Source organism: Danio rerio, chromosome 7 (assembly GCF_049306965.1).
Source record: "Danio rerio strain Tuebingen ecotype United States chromosome 7, GRCz12tu, whole genome shotgun sequence".
NCBI lineage: Eukaryota > Metazoa > Chordata > Actinopteri > Cypriniformes > Danionidae > Danio > Danio rerio.
Window position 1 is genome coordinate 41,174,887 of NC_133182.1, and position 15,114 is coordinate 41,190,000.

The 15,114-nt window shown below is 39.1% G+C and overlaps 1 protein-coding gene and 2 long non-coding RNA genes across 14 annotated transcripts in view; 1 reads left to right on the forward strand and 2 right to left on the reverse strand.

Annotated features, from left to right (window-relative positions):
- shha (sonic hedgehog signaling molecule a) overlaps positions 1-15,114 on the forward strand; it is a 139,798-nt gene that overhangs the window by 75,341 nt on the left and 49,343 nt on the right. The gene's annotated exons all lie outside the window — the stretch shown is intronic.
- LOC137490296 (uncharacterized) overlaps positions 1-15,114 on the reverse strand; it is a 131,521-nt gene that overhangs the window by 73,499 nt on the left and 42,908 nt on the right. The gene's annotated exons all lie outside the window — the stretch shown is intronic.
- Positions 1-15,114, reverse strand: part of LOC101886339 (uncharacterized) — a 44,454-nt gene that overhangs the window by 6,342 nt on the left and 22,998 nt on the right. The window contains exon 3 of the long non-coding RNA XR_002459152.3: positions 63-92. This is a non-coding gene — a long non-coding RNA (uncharacterized lncRNA). The remainder of the gene's footprint in view (positions 1-62; positions 93-15,114) is intronic.

The following is a 15,114-nucleotide window of genomic DNA, read 5'->3' on the forward strand; positions in this document are numbered from 1 at the left end:
TGACAATAGATGCAATGCTAAATATAAATCATTATTGTTATGGTTAAAAATGCAGTACTAACCAGTCAGCATCAATTTTTACACCAACACACCTACAACAAAAATAACACTCATTCAGTTTGAGACAGTCTACATTTAGACTTCACAAACGTTGTGAATAATAAAAAAAAACTAGATATTAAAGTTTGAGGACAAACTTTATGGTGGCTTGAAAAGCCGAATCTGAAAGTTTGAAGTGGTTTTAAAGTGTAAATAGAATGTTAGTATGATTTTAGCTTGAGTTAACATATTACTAGCATGAATTAGCATGTTAGTAGCATGATTCTTACATGAATTAGCATGTTGTTAGCATGATTCTAGCATGAATTAGCATGTTACTAGCATGATTCTAGCATGAATTAGCATGTTGTAAGCGTGATTCTAGCATGAATTAACATGTTACTAGCATGATTCTAGCATGAATTAGCATGCTACTAGGATAATTCTAGCATGAATTAGCATGTTAGTAGCATGATTCTTACATGAATTAGCATGTTGTTAGCATGATTCTAGCATGAATTAGCATGTTACTAGCATGATTCTAGCATGAATTAGCATGTTGTTTGCATACATCTAGCATAAATTAGCATGTTACTAGCATGATTCTAGCATGAATTAGCATGTTGTTAGCATGATTCTAGCATGAATTAGCATTTTACTAGGCGGTTGCTAGGGTGTTTTAAGTGGTTGCTAGGTGGTTGCTAAGGTGGTGCAAGGCAGTTGCTAAGGTGGTCTGACTATTTGCTTGGTGGTTGCTAGGGTGTTGCTAGACGGTTGCTAGGGTGTTTTGAGGGGTTGCTAGGTGGTTGCTAAGGTGGTGCTAGGCAGTTGCTAAGGTGTTCTGACTAGTTGCTAAGTGGTTACTAAGGTGTTGCAAGGTGGTCGCTAGGGTATTCTGAGTGGTTGCTAGGTGGTTGCTAAGGTGTTGCTAGGCGGTTGCTAGGGTGTTTTGAGTGGTTGCTAAGGTGTTGCTAGGTGGTTGCTAAGGTGTCCTAAGTGGTTGCTAGGTGGTTGCTAGGGTATTCTGAGTGGTTGCTAAGGCGTTGCTAGGTGGTTGCTAGGGTGTTGCTAGGCGGTTGCTAGGGTGTTCTGAGTGGTTGCTAGGTGGTTGCTAAGGTGTTGCTAGGTGGTTGCTAAGGTGTCCTGAGTGGTTGCTAGGTGGTTGCTAAGGTGTTGCTAGGCGGTTGCTAGGGTGTTCTGAGTGGTTGCTAGGTGGTTGCTAAGGTGTCCTGAGTGGTTGCTAGGTGGTTGCTAAGGTGTTGCTAGGTGGTTGCTAAGGTGTTGCTAGGCGGTTGCTAGGGTGTCCTAAGTGGTTGCTAGGTGGTTGCTAAGGTGTTGCTAGGCGGTTGCTAGGGTGTTCTGAGTGGTTGCTAAGGTGTTGCTAGGTGGTTGCTAAGGTGTCCTAAGTGGTTGCTAGATGGTTGCTAGGGTGTTCTGAGTGGTTGCTAAGGCGTTGCTAGGTGGTTGCTAGGGTGTCCTGAGTGGTTGCTAGGTGGTTGCTAAGGTGTTGCTAGGTGGTTGCTAGGGTGTCCTGAGTGGTTGCTAGGTGGTTGCTAAGGCGTTGCTAGGCAGTTGCTAGGGTGTTCTGAGTGGTTGCTAGGTGGTTGCTAAGGTGTTGCTAGGTGGTTGCTAAGGTGTCCCAAGTGGTTGCTAGGTGGTTGCTAAGGTGTTGCTAGGTGGTTGCTAAGGTATTCTGAGTGGTTGCTAAGCGGTTGCTAGGGTGTCCTGAGTGGTCGCTAGGCCCTTACTAAGGCATTACTAGGCCGTTGCTAGGTGGTTGCTAGGCGGTTGCTAGGGTAATTTGGGTGGTTGCTAGGCAGTTGCTAGGGTACCCTGGTTGGTTACTAGGCAAGCCTCACATACATGCTTGATAAAACATTTATACTTAGTAAGCATTTCTAGCAAGTTACAGTACTTGGCTAGTCAATATTAGCATGTAGCTAGTCACTGCTAGCATGTGTAGCATATAGGAAGTTTCGTTTGCTAGCATGAGTCAAACGAGCCAATCTCCAAGTCTCTACGATGTTCTGATGCTGAGATATAGCTGTTGATGAATGGTTGCTAGGGTACTCTGTTTTGTTGCTATGGGCGAGGTTACAGAGTTAACTTGAATGTGGTTGGTTGTCTTAGTCTAATGAACCAACCCCCGTGTCTCTATGACACTGCTATGCAAAGATATGCATCTTGGCCTATTTTAATGGAAGTCTATGGAATCAATTTGGGGGCGTGGCTTGTGAGCTTTATTATCATATTGAGATGCTCATTGGTTGTCTGAGTCAGATGAGCCATCCCCCAAGTCAATAGGACACTGCTATGCAAAGATATGCATGTAAGCATTTGATAGCACAGCTAATTACATTCTATAGGACAGTTGCTAGGGTGCAGTATGTGGTAGTTAGGGGTGTGGCTAGAAAGTTAAAAGGCCATCAGTGATTGGCTGCTGGCTAGACTGAGTTAAATGAGCTCAGCCATTAGTCTCTATGACAGTCTGATGCAGAGTTATGAGGTCACAAAGTTTGATCCCATGTTAAGTCAATGAGAGTCTTTTGTAATGGAAGTCTACGGGACAGTTGCTAGGGTGCAGTATGTGGTAGTTAGGGGTGTGGCTAGAAAGTTAAAAGGCCATCAGTGATTGGCTGCTGGCTAGACTGAGTTAATTGAGCTCAGCCATTAGTCTGTATGACAGTCTGATGCAGAGTTATGAGCTCACAAAGTTTGATCCCATGTTAAGTCAATGAGAGTCTTTTGAATGGAAGTCTACGGGACAGTTGCTAGGGTGCCATAAGTGGTTGCTAGGGAGTGGCTAGTAAGTCTAAAGGTCATCAGTGATTGGCTGCTGACTAGACTGAGTTGAATGAGGCCTGACTCTAGTCTGTAGGACAGTCTGATGCAGAGTTATGAGCTCACAAAGGTTGACTCAATGTTAAGTCAATGGCAGTCTTTTACAATGGAAGTCTATGGGACAGTTGCTAGGGTGCCAAAAGTGGTTGCTAGGGAGTGGCTAGTAAGTTTAAAGGTCATCAGTTATTGGCTGCTGGCTAGACTGAGTTAAATGAGCCCAGTTAGAAGTCTGTAGGAACGTCTGATGCAGAGTTATGAGGTCACAAAGTTTGACCCAATGTTAAGTCAATGGGAATTTTGGGAATTTTCCGGGTCGTTTTTCGGAAAACCGAAAGTCGGATCAGTCGGAAAAGATATAGCAACCCGAGTCAGACCAGTTTGAAGGTTTGACGAAAGTTTGAGGTATGAAGCTTGAAAGGGTTAGGAGGAGATAGACTTTAAAATTAGTCTCAGAAGAAAGAAGAAGAAGAACTAGATATTAAAGTTTGAGGACAAACTTTATGGTGGCTTGAAAAGCCGAATCTGAAAGTTTGAAGTGGTTGAATTAGCATGTTACTAGCATGATTCTAGCATGAATTAGCATGCTACTAGGATAATTCTAGCATGAATTAGCATGTTAGTAGCATGATTCTTACATGAATTAGCATGTTGTTAGCATGATTCTAGCATGAATTAGCATGTTACTAGCATGATTCTAGCATGAATTAGCATGTTGTTAGCATAAATCTAGCATAAATTAGCATGTTACTAGCATGATTCTAGCATGAATTAGCATGTTGTTAGCATGATTCTAGCATGAATTAGCATTTTACTAGGCGGTTGCTAGGGTGTTTTAAGTGGTTGCTAGGTGGTTGCTAAGGTGGTGCAAGGCAGTTGCTAAGGTGGTCTGACTAGTTGCTAGGTGGTTGCTAGGGTGTTGCTAGACGGTTGCTAGGGTGTTTTGAGTGGTTGCTAGGTGGTTGCTAAGGTGGTGCTAGGCAGTTGCTAAGGTGTTCTGACTAGTTGCTAAGTGGTTACTAAGGTGTTGCAAGGTGGTCACTAGGGTATTCTGAGTGGTTGCTAGGTGGTTGCTATGGTGTTGCTAGGCGGTTGCTAGGGTGTTCTGAGTGGTTGCTAAGGTGTTGCTAGGTGGTTGCTAAGGTGTCCTAAGTGGTTGCTAGGTGGTTGCTAGGGTATTCTGAGTGGTTGCTAAGGTGTTGCTAGGTGGTTGCTAGGGTGTCCTGAGTGGTTGCTAGGTGGTTGCTAAGGTGTTTCTAGGCGGTTGCTAGGGTGTTCTGAGTGGTTGCTAGGTGGTTGCTAAGGTGTTGCTAGGTGGTTGCTAAGGTGTCCTGAGTGGTTGCTAGGTGGTTGCTAAGGTGTTGCTAGGTGGTTGCTAAGGTGTTGCTAGGCGGTTGCTAGGGTGTCCTAAGTGGTTGCTAGGTGGTTGCTAAGGTGTTGCTAGGGGGTTGCTAGGGTGTCCTAAGTGGTTGCTAGGTAGTTGCTAAGGTGTTGCTAGGCGGTTGCTAGGGTGTTCTGAGTGGTTGCTAGGTGGTTGCTAAGGTGTTGCTAGGTGGTTGCTAAGGTGTCCTAAGTAGTTGCTAGATGGTTGCTAGGGTGTTCTGAGTGGTTACTAAGGCGTTGCTAGGTGGTTGCTAGGGTGTCTTGAGTGGTTGCTAGGTGGTTGCTAAGGTGTTGCTAGGTGGTTGCTAGGGTGTCCTGAGTGGTTGCTAGGTGGTTGCTAAGGCGTTGCTAGGCAGTTGCTAGGGTGTTCTGAGTGGTTGCTAGGTGGTTGCTAAGGTGTTGCTAGGCGGTTGCTAAGGTGTCCCAAGTGGTTGCTAGGTGGTTGCTAAGGTGTTGCTAGGTGGTTGCTAAGGTATTCTGAGTGGTTGCTAAGGCGTTGCTAGGCGGTTGCTAGGGTGTCCTGAGTGGTCGCTAGGCCCTTACTAAGGCATTACTAGGCCGTTGCTAGGTGGTTGCTAGGCGGTTGCTAGGGTAATTTGGGTGGTTGCTAGGCAGTTGCTAGGGTACCCTGGTTGGTTACTAGGCAAGCCTCACATACATGATTGATAAAACATTTATACTTAGTAAGCATTTCTAGCAAGTTACAGTACTGGGCTAGTCAATATTAGCATGTAGCTAGTCACTGCTAGCATGTGTAGCATATAGGAAGTTCCGTTTGCTAGCATGAGTCAAACGAGCCAATCTCCAAGTCTCTACGATGTTCTGATGCTGAGATATAGCTGTTGATGAATGGTTGCTAGGGTACTCTGTTTTGTTGCTATGGGCGAGGTTACAGAGTGAACTTGAATGTGGTTGGTTGTCTTAGTCGAATGAACCAACCCCCATGTCTCTATGACACTGCTATGCAAAGATATGCATCTTGGCCTATTTTAATGGAAGTCTATGGAATCAATTTGGGGGCGTGGCTTGTGAGCTTCATTATCATATTGAGATGCTCATTGGTTGTCTGAGTCAGATGAGCCATCCCCCAAGTCAATAGGACACTGCTATGCAAAGATATGCATGTAGGCCAGTTATTAACATGAGTCTAGTTTGAATTAGCATGTTACTAGCATGATTCTAGTACAAATTAGCATGTCATTAGCATGTTTCCAGTATGAGTTAGCATGTCATTAGCATGATTAGCATATGAGTAGCATGTTGCTAGCATGATTGGCATGTCATTAGCATGTTAGAATTATAAGCATTTGATAGCACAGCTAATTACATTCTATAGGACAGTTGCTAGGGTGCAGTATGTGGTAGTTAGGGGTGTGGCTAGAAAGTTAAAAGGCCATCAGTGATTGGCTGCTGGCTAGACTGAGTTAAATGAGCTCAGCCATTAGTCTCTATGACAGTCTGATGCAGAGTTATGAGCTTACAAAGTTTGATCCCATGTTAAGTCAATGAGAGTCTTTTGTAATGGAAGTCTACGGGACAGTTGCTAGGGTGCAGTATGTGGTAGTTAGGGGTGTGGCTAGAAAGTTAAAAGCTCATCAGTTATTGGCAGTTTGGTAGACTGAGTTAAATGAGCTCAGCCATTAGTCTGTATGACAGTCTGATGCAGAGTTATGAGCTCACAAAGTTTGATCCCATGTTAAGTCAATGAGAGTCTTTTGAATGGAAGTCTACGGGACAGTTGCTAGGGTGCCATAAGTGGTTGCTAGGGAGTGGCTAGTAAGTCTAAAGGTCATCAGTGATTGGCTGCTGACTAGACTGAGTTGAATGGGGCCTGACTCTAGTCTGTAGGACAGTCTGATGCAGAGTTATGAGCTCACAAAGGTTGACTCAATGTTAAGTCAATGGCAGTCTTTTACAATGGAAGTCTATGGGACAGTTGCTAGGGTGCCAAAAGTGGTTGCTAGGGAGTGGCTAGTAAGTTTAAAGGTCATCAGTTATTGGCTGCTGGCTAGACTGAGTTAAATGAGCCCAGTTAGAAGTCTGTAGGACAGTCTAATGCAGAGTTATGAGGTCACAAAGTTTGACCCAATGTTAAGTCAATGGGAATTTTGGGAATTTTCCGGGTCGTTTTTCGGAAAACCGAAAGTCGGATCAGTCGGAAAAGATATAGCAACCCGAGTCAGACCAGTTTGAAGGTTTGACGAAAGTTTGAGGTATGAAGCTTGAAAGGGTTAGGAGGAGATAGACTTTAAAATTAGTCTCAGAAGAAAGAAGCAGAATAATAATAAGTTTAAGTGAGATAACAGTATGTTGGCTTTTCAAGCCACCATAATAACTAGATTCTTAAAGTTTGAGAACAAACTTTGAGGCTGGCTTGTGAAAGCCTGACGGTAATAGTTTATTTAAACAGTTTTAAAAAGTATGAAAAGATAGATAGATAGATAGATAGATAGATGGATAGATGGATAGATGGATAGATAGATAGATAGATAGATTTTGTTAGCATGATTCTAGCATGAATTAGCATAATGTTAGCATGATTCTAGCATGAATTAGCATGTTGTTAGCATGATTCTAGCATGAATTAGCATGTTGTTAGCATGATTCTAGCATGATTTAGCATGTTATTAGCATGATTCTAGCATGATTTAGCATGTTATTAGCACGATTCTAGCATGAATTAGCATGTTACTAGCATGATTCTAGCATGAATTAGCATGTTACTAGAATGATTCTAGCATGAATTAGCATGTTACTAGCATGATTCTAGTTGGAATTAGCATGTTACTAGCACGATTCTAGCATGAATTAGCATGTTACTAGCATGATTCTAGCATGAATTAGCATGTACCTAGCTTGATTTTATCAAGAATTAGCATGTTACTAGCATGATTTTAGCATGAATTAGCACGATTCTAGCATGAATTAGCATCTTGTTAGCATGATTCTAGCAAGAATTAGCATGTTACTAGCATGATTCTAGCATGAATTAGCATGTTGTTAGCATGATTCTAGCATGAATTAGTATGTTACTAGCATGATTCTAGCATGAATTAGCATGTTACTAGCATGATTCTAGCATGAATTAGCATGTTGTTAGCATGATTCTAGAATGAATTAGCATTTGACTAGCATGATTCTAGCATGAATTAGCATGTGACTAGCATGATTCTAGCTTAAATTAGCATGTTGTTAGCATGATTCTAGCATGAATTAGCATGTTCCTAGCATAATTCTAGCATGAATTAGCATGTTGTTAGCATGATTGTAACATGAATTAGCATGCTACTAGCATGATTCTAGCACGAATTAGCATGTTGTTAGCATTATTCTAACATGATTTAGCATGTAACTAGCATGATTCTAGCATGAATTAGCATGTTTCTAACATGAATTAGCATGTGACTAGCATGATTCTAGCATGAATTAGCATGTGACTAGCATGATTCTAGCATGAATTAGCATGTAACTAGCATGATTCTAGCATGAATTAGCATGTTGTTAGCATGATGGATAGATAGATAGATAGATAGATAGATAGATAGATAGATAGATAGATAGATAGATAGATAGATAGATAGATAGATAGATAGATAGATAGATAGATAGATAGATAGATAGAAGCAGTTTATAGATAGATAGATAGATAGATAGATAGATAGATAGATAGATAGATAGATAGATAGATAGATAGATAGATAGATAGATAGATAGATAGATAGATAGATAGATTAAAACAGTAGATAGATAGATAGATAGATAGATAGATAGATAGATAGATAGATAGATAGATAGATAGATAGATAGATAGATAGATAGATAGATGGTGTGCGAGCATGAGTCAAACAAGCCAACCCCCGCCTCTCTACGATGTTCTGATGCTGAGATATAGCTGCTGTTATATCGTTGCTAGGTTAGTCTGTTTTGTTGCTATGGAGTTGATTGACAGCTTAGACTGATGATGTATCAAAGCTTCTTGCCAGTATGAACAGTTAAAAACAACCCCCATGTCTCTATCACACTGCAGCATGACAATATCAGTCTGAACCTCTTTAATGGCAGTCTATGGGACAGTTGCTAGGGTGCAGTATCTGGTTGTTAGGGTGTGGCTAGAAAGTTAAAAGGACATCAGTTATTGGCTGCTGGCTAGACTGAGTTAAATGAGCTCAATCATTAGTCTGTAGGACAGTCTGATGCAGAGTTATGAGCTCACAAAGTTTGATCCCATGCAAAGTCAATGAGAGTATTTTGCAATGGAAGTCTATGGGACGGTTTCTAGGGTCCAAAAGTGGTTGCTAGGGCGTGGCCAGAAAGTTTAAAGGTGGTCAGTCATTGGCAGTTTGATAGTCTGAGTTAAATGAGCCCAGTTAGAAGTCTGTGTGACATTCTGATGCGGAGTTATGAGGTCACAAAGTTTGATCCAATGTTACGTCTATGGGATTTTTCCGACGGTCCCGGGACGTTTTTCGGAAAACCGAAAGTCGGATCAGTCGGAAAGGATATAGCAACTCGAGTCAGAATAGTTCGGAGGTCTGACCCGAGTTTGATGGTCATAGCTTGAAAGGCCTAGGACGAGATAGAGTTTAATTTTTAGTCTCAGAAGAAGAATAATATAGAACTAGATTCTTAAAGTTTGAGAACAAACTTTGAGGCTGGCTTGTGAAAGCCTGACGGTAATAGTTTATTTAGTTTAAACAGTTTTTAAAACTATGAAAAGATAGATAGATAGATAGATAGATAGATAGATTGATAGATAGATAGATAGATAGATAGATAGATAGATAGATAGATAGATAGATAGATAGATAGATAGATTAGCATGTTATTGGCATGATTCTAGCATGAATTAGCATGTTTTTAACATGATTCTAGCATTAATTAGCATGTTACTAGCATGATTTTAGCGTAAATTAGCATGTTACTAGCATGAATTAGCATGCTACTAGCATGATTCTAGCATGAATTAGCATCTTGTTAGCATGATTCTAGCATGAATTAACAAGTTGTTAGAATTATTCTAGCATGAATTAGCATGTTACTAGCATGATTTTAGCATAAATTAGCATGTTACTAGCATGATTCTAGCATAAATTAGCATGTTACTAGCATTATTCTAGCATGAATTAGCATGTTACTAGCATGATTCTAGCATGAATTAGCATGTTGTTAGCATGATTCTAGCATGAATTAGCATGTTACTAGCATGATTTTAGCATGAATTAGCATGTTACTAGCATGATTCTAGCATAAATTAGCATGTTGTTAGCATGATTCTAGCATGAATTAGCATGTTACTAGCATGATTCTAGCATGAATTAGCATGTTACTAGCATTATTCTAGCATGAATTAGCATGTTACTAGCATGATTTTAGCATGAATTAGCATGTTACTAGCATGATTCTAGCATAAATTAGCATGTTGTTAGCATGATTCTAGCATGAATTAGCATGCTACTAGCATGATTCTAGCATGAATTAGCATGCTGCTAGCATGATTCTAGCATGAATTAGCATGGTGCTAGCATGATTCTAGCATGAATTAGCATGTTACTAGCATGATTTTAGCATGAATTAGCATGTTACTAGCATGATTCTAGCATAAATTAGCATGTTGTTAGCATGATTCTAGCATGAATTAGCATGCTACTAGCATGATTCTAGCATGAATTAGCATGTTGTTAGCATGATTCTAGCATGAATTAGCATGTTACTAGCATGATTTTAGCATGAATTAGCATGTTACTAGCATGATTCTAGCATAAATTAGCATGTTACTAGCATTATTCTAGCATGAATTAGCATGTTACTAGCATGATTCTAGCATGAATTAGCATGTTGTTAGCATGATTCTAGCATGAATTAGCATGTTACTAGCATGATTCTAGCATGAATTAGCATGTTGTTAGCATGATTCTAGCATGAATTAGCATGTTACTAGCATGATTCTAGTATAAATTAGCATGTAACTAGCATGTTTCTAGCATGAATTAGCATATTGTTAGCATGATAGATAGATAGATAGATAGATAGATAGATAGATAGATAGATAGATAGATAGATAGATAGATAGAAAGAGGTAGATAGATAGATAGATAGATAGATAGATAGATAGATAGATAGATAGACAGACAGACAGACAGACAGACAGACAGACAGACAGACAGATAGATAGATAGATAGATAGATAGATGTAGATAGATAGATAGATAGATAGATAGAAAGATGTAGATAGATAGATAGATAGATAGATAGATAGATAGATGTAGATAGATAGATAGATAGATAGATAGATAGATAGATAGATAGATAGATAGATAGATAGAAAGATGTAGATAGATAGATAGATAGATAGATAGATAGATAGATAGATAGATAGATAGATAGATAGATAGATAGATAGATAGATAGATAGATAGATAGATAGATAGATGGTGTATGAGCATGAGTCAAACAAGCCAACCCCCGCCTCTCTACGATGTTCTGATGCTGAGATATAGCTGGTGTCATATCGTTGCTAGGTTAGTCTGTTTTGTTGCTATGGAGTTGATTGACAGCTTAGACTGATGATGTATCAAAGCTTCTTGCCAGTATGAACAGTTAAAAACAACCCCCATGTCTCTATCACACTGCAGCATGACAATATCAGTCTGAACCTCTTTAATGGCAGTCTATGGGACAGTTGCTAGGGTGCAGTATCTGGTTGTTAGGGTGTGGCTAGAAAGTTAAAAGGCCATCGGTGATTGGCTGCTGGCTAGACTGAGTTAAATGAGCTCAGCCATTAGTCTGTAGGACAGTTTGATGCAGAGTTATGAGCTCACAAAGTTTGATCCAATGTAAAGTCAATGAGAGTCTTTTGCAATGGAAGTCTATGGGACGGTTTCTAGGGTCCAAAAGTGGTTGCTAGGGCGTGGCCAGAAAGTTTAAAGGTGATCAGTCATTGGCAGATTGATGGTCTGAGTTAAATGAGCCTAGTTAGAAGTCTGTGTGACATTCTGACGCGGAGTTATGAGGTCGCAAAGTTTGATCCAATGTTACGTCTATGGGATTTTTCCGACGGTCCCGGGACGTTTTTCGGAAAACCGAAAGTCGGATCAGTCGGAAAAGATATAGCAACTCGAGTCAGAATAGTTCGGAGGTCTGACCCAAGTTTGATGGTCATAGCTTGAAAGGCCTAGGACGAGATAGAGTTTAATTTTTAGTCTCAGAAGAAGAATAATAATATAGAATAATAATAATAAGTTTAATAGGATAACAGTAGTCTGGCTTGCTACACAAGCCAGCCTAACTAGATTCTTAAAGTTTGAGAACAAACTTTGAGGCTGGCTTGTGAAAGCCTGACGGTAATAGTTAATTTAGTTTAAACAGTTTTTAAAAGTATGAAAAGATAGATAGATAGATAGATAGATAGATAGATAGATAGATAGATAGATAGATAGATAGATAGATAGATAGATAGATAGATAGATAGATAGATAGATAGATAGATAGATTACCATGGTATTAGCATGATTCTAACGTGAATTAGCATGTTGTTAGCATGATTCTAGCGTGAATTACCATGTTGTTAGCATGTTTTTAGCATGAATTAGCATGTTGTTAGCATGATTCTAGCATAAATTAGCATGTTGCTAGCATAATTCTAGCATGAATTAGCATGTTACTAGCATGATTTTAGCATGAATTAGAATGTTGTTAGCATGATTTTAGCATGAATTAGCATGTTGTTAGCATGATTCTAGCATGAATTGGCATGTTACTAGCATGATTCTAGCATGAATTAGCATGTTATTAGCACGTTTCTAGCATGAATTAGCATGTTGTTAGCACGATTCTAGCATGAATTAGCATGTTGTTAGCACGATTCTAGCATGAATTAGCATGTGACTAGCACGATTCTAGCATGAATTAGCATGTTACTAGCATGATTCTAGCATGATATAGCATGTTGTTAGCACGATTCTAGCATGAATTAGTATGTTACTAGCATGATTCTAGCATGAATTAGCATGTTACTAGCATGATTCTAGCATGAATTAGCATGTTACAAGCATAATTTTAGCATTAATTAGCATGATTCTAGCATGAATTAGCATGTTGTTAGCATGATTCTAGCATGATTTAGCATGTTACTAGCATGATTCTAGCATGAATTAGCATGTTACTAGCATGATTCTAGCATGAATTAGCATGTAACTAGCATGATTCTAGCATAAATTAGCATGGTGTTAGCACGATTCTAGCATGAATTAGCATGTTACTAGCATGATTCTAGCATGAATTAGCATGTTACTAGCACGATTCTATCATGAATTAGCATGTTGTTAGCATGATTCTAGCATGAATTAGCATGTGAATAGCATGATTCTAGCATGAATTAGCATGTTGTTAGCATGATTCTAGCATGAATTAGCATGTGACTAGCATGATTCTAGCATGAATTAGCATGTGACTAGCATGATTCTAGCCTGAATTAGCATGTTGTTAGCATGATTCTAGTATAAATAGCATGTGACTAGCATGATTCTAGCATGAATTAGCATGTGACTAGCATGATTTTAGCATGAATTAGCATGTTACTAGCATGATTCTAGCATAAATTAGCATGTTTTTAGCATGATTCTAGCATGAATTAGCATGCTACTAGCATGATTCTAGCATAAATTAGCATGTTACTAGCATGATTCTAGCACAAATTAGCATGTTACTAGCATGATTCTAGCATGAATTAGCATGTTGTTAGCATGATTCTAGCATGAATTAGCATGTTACTAGCATGATTCTAGCATGAATTAGCATGTTGTTAGCATGATTCTAGCATGAATTAGCATGTTACTAGCATGATTCTAGCATGAATTAGCATGTTGTTAGCATGATTCTAACATCAATTAGCATGTTACTAGCATGATTCTAGCATGAATTAGCATGTGAATAGCATGATTCTAGCATGAATTAGCATGTTGTTAGCATGATTCTAGTATAAATTAGCATGTGACTAGCATGATTCTAGCATGAATTAGCATGTGACTAGCATGATTCTAGCCTGAATTAGCATGTTGTTAGCATGATTCTAGTATAAATTAGCATGTGACTAGCATGATTCTAGCATGAATTAGCATGTAACTAGCATGTTTCTAGCATGAATTAGCATATTGTTAGCATGATAGATAGATAGATAGATAGATAGATAGATAGATAGATAGATAGATAGATAGATAGATAGATAGATAGAGACAGACAGACAGACAGACAGACAGACAGATAGATAGATAGATAGATAGATAGATAGATAGATAGATAGATAGATAGATAGATAGATAGATAGATAGAAAGATGTAGATAGATAGATAGATAGATAGATAGATAGATAGATAGATAGATAGATAGATAGATAGATAGATAGATAGATAGTGTGCGAGCATGAGTCAAACAAGCCAACCCCCGCCTCTCTACGATGTTCTGATGCTGAGATATAGCTGGTGCCATATCGTTGCTAGGTTAGTCTGTTTTGTTGCTATGGAGTTGATTGACAGCTTAGACTGATGATGTATACAAGCTTCTTGCCAGTATGAACAGTTAAAAACAATCCCCATGTCTCTATCACACTGCAGCATGACAATATCAGTCTGAACCTATTTAATGGCAGTCTATGGGACAGTTGCTAGGGTGCAGTATCTGGTTGTTAGGGTGTGGCTAGAAAGTTAAAAGGCCATCAGTGATTGGCTGCTGGCTAGACTGAGTTAAATGAGCTCAGCCATTAGTCTGTAGGACAGTCTGATGCAGAGTTATGAGCTCACAAAGTTTGATCCCATGTAAAGTCAATGAGAGTATTTTGCAATGGAAGTCTATGGGACGGTTTCTAGGGTCCAAAAGTGGTTGCTAGGGCGTGGCCAGAAAGTTTAAAGGTGGTCAGTCATTGGCAGTTTGATAGTCTGAGTTAAATGAGCCCAGTTAGAAGTGTGTGTGACATTCTGATGCGGAGTTATGAGGTCACAAAGTTTGATCCAATGTTACGTCTATGGGATTTTTCCGACGGTCCCGGGACGTTTTTCGGGAAACCGAAAGTCGGATCAGTCGGAAAAGATATAGCAACTCGAGTCAGAATAGTTTGGAGGTCTGACCCGAGTTTGATGGTCATAGCTTGAAAGGCCTAGGACGAGATAGAGTTTAATTTTTAGTCTCAGAAGAAGAATAATAAAATTAATAATAAGTTTAATAGGATAACAGTAGTCTGGCTTGCTACACAAGCCAGCCTAATAACTAGATTCTTAAAGTTTGAGAACAAACTTTGAGGCTGGCTTGTGAAAGCCTGACGGTAATAGTTTATTTAGTTTAAACAGTTTTAAAAAGTATGAAAAGATAGATAGATAGATAGATAGATAGATAGATAGATAGATAGATAGATAGATAGATAGATAGATAGATAGATAGATAGATAGATAGATAGATTAGCATGTTATTAGCATGATTTTAACGTGAAATAGCATGTTGTTAGCATGATTCTAGCATGAATTAGCATGTACCTAGCATGATTTTAGCATGAATTAGCATGTTGTTAGCATGATTTTAGTATGAATTAGCATGTTATTAGCATGAATTAGCATGTTGTTAGCATGATTCTAGCATGTTGTTAGCACGATTCTAGCATGAATTAGCATGTTACTAGCATGATTCTAGCATGAATTAGCATGTACCTAGCATGATTTTAACATGAATTAGCATGTTACTAGCATGATTTTAGCATGAATTAACACGATTCTAGCATGAATTAGCATGTTGTTAGCATGATTCTAGCATGAATTAGCATGTTATTAGCATGATTCTAGCATGAATTAGCATGTTACTAGCATGATTCTA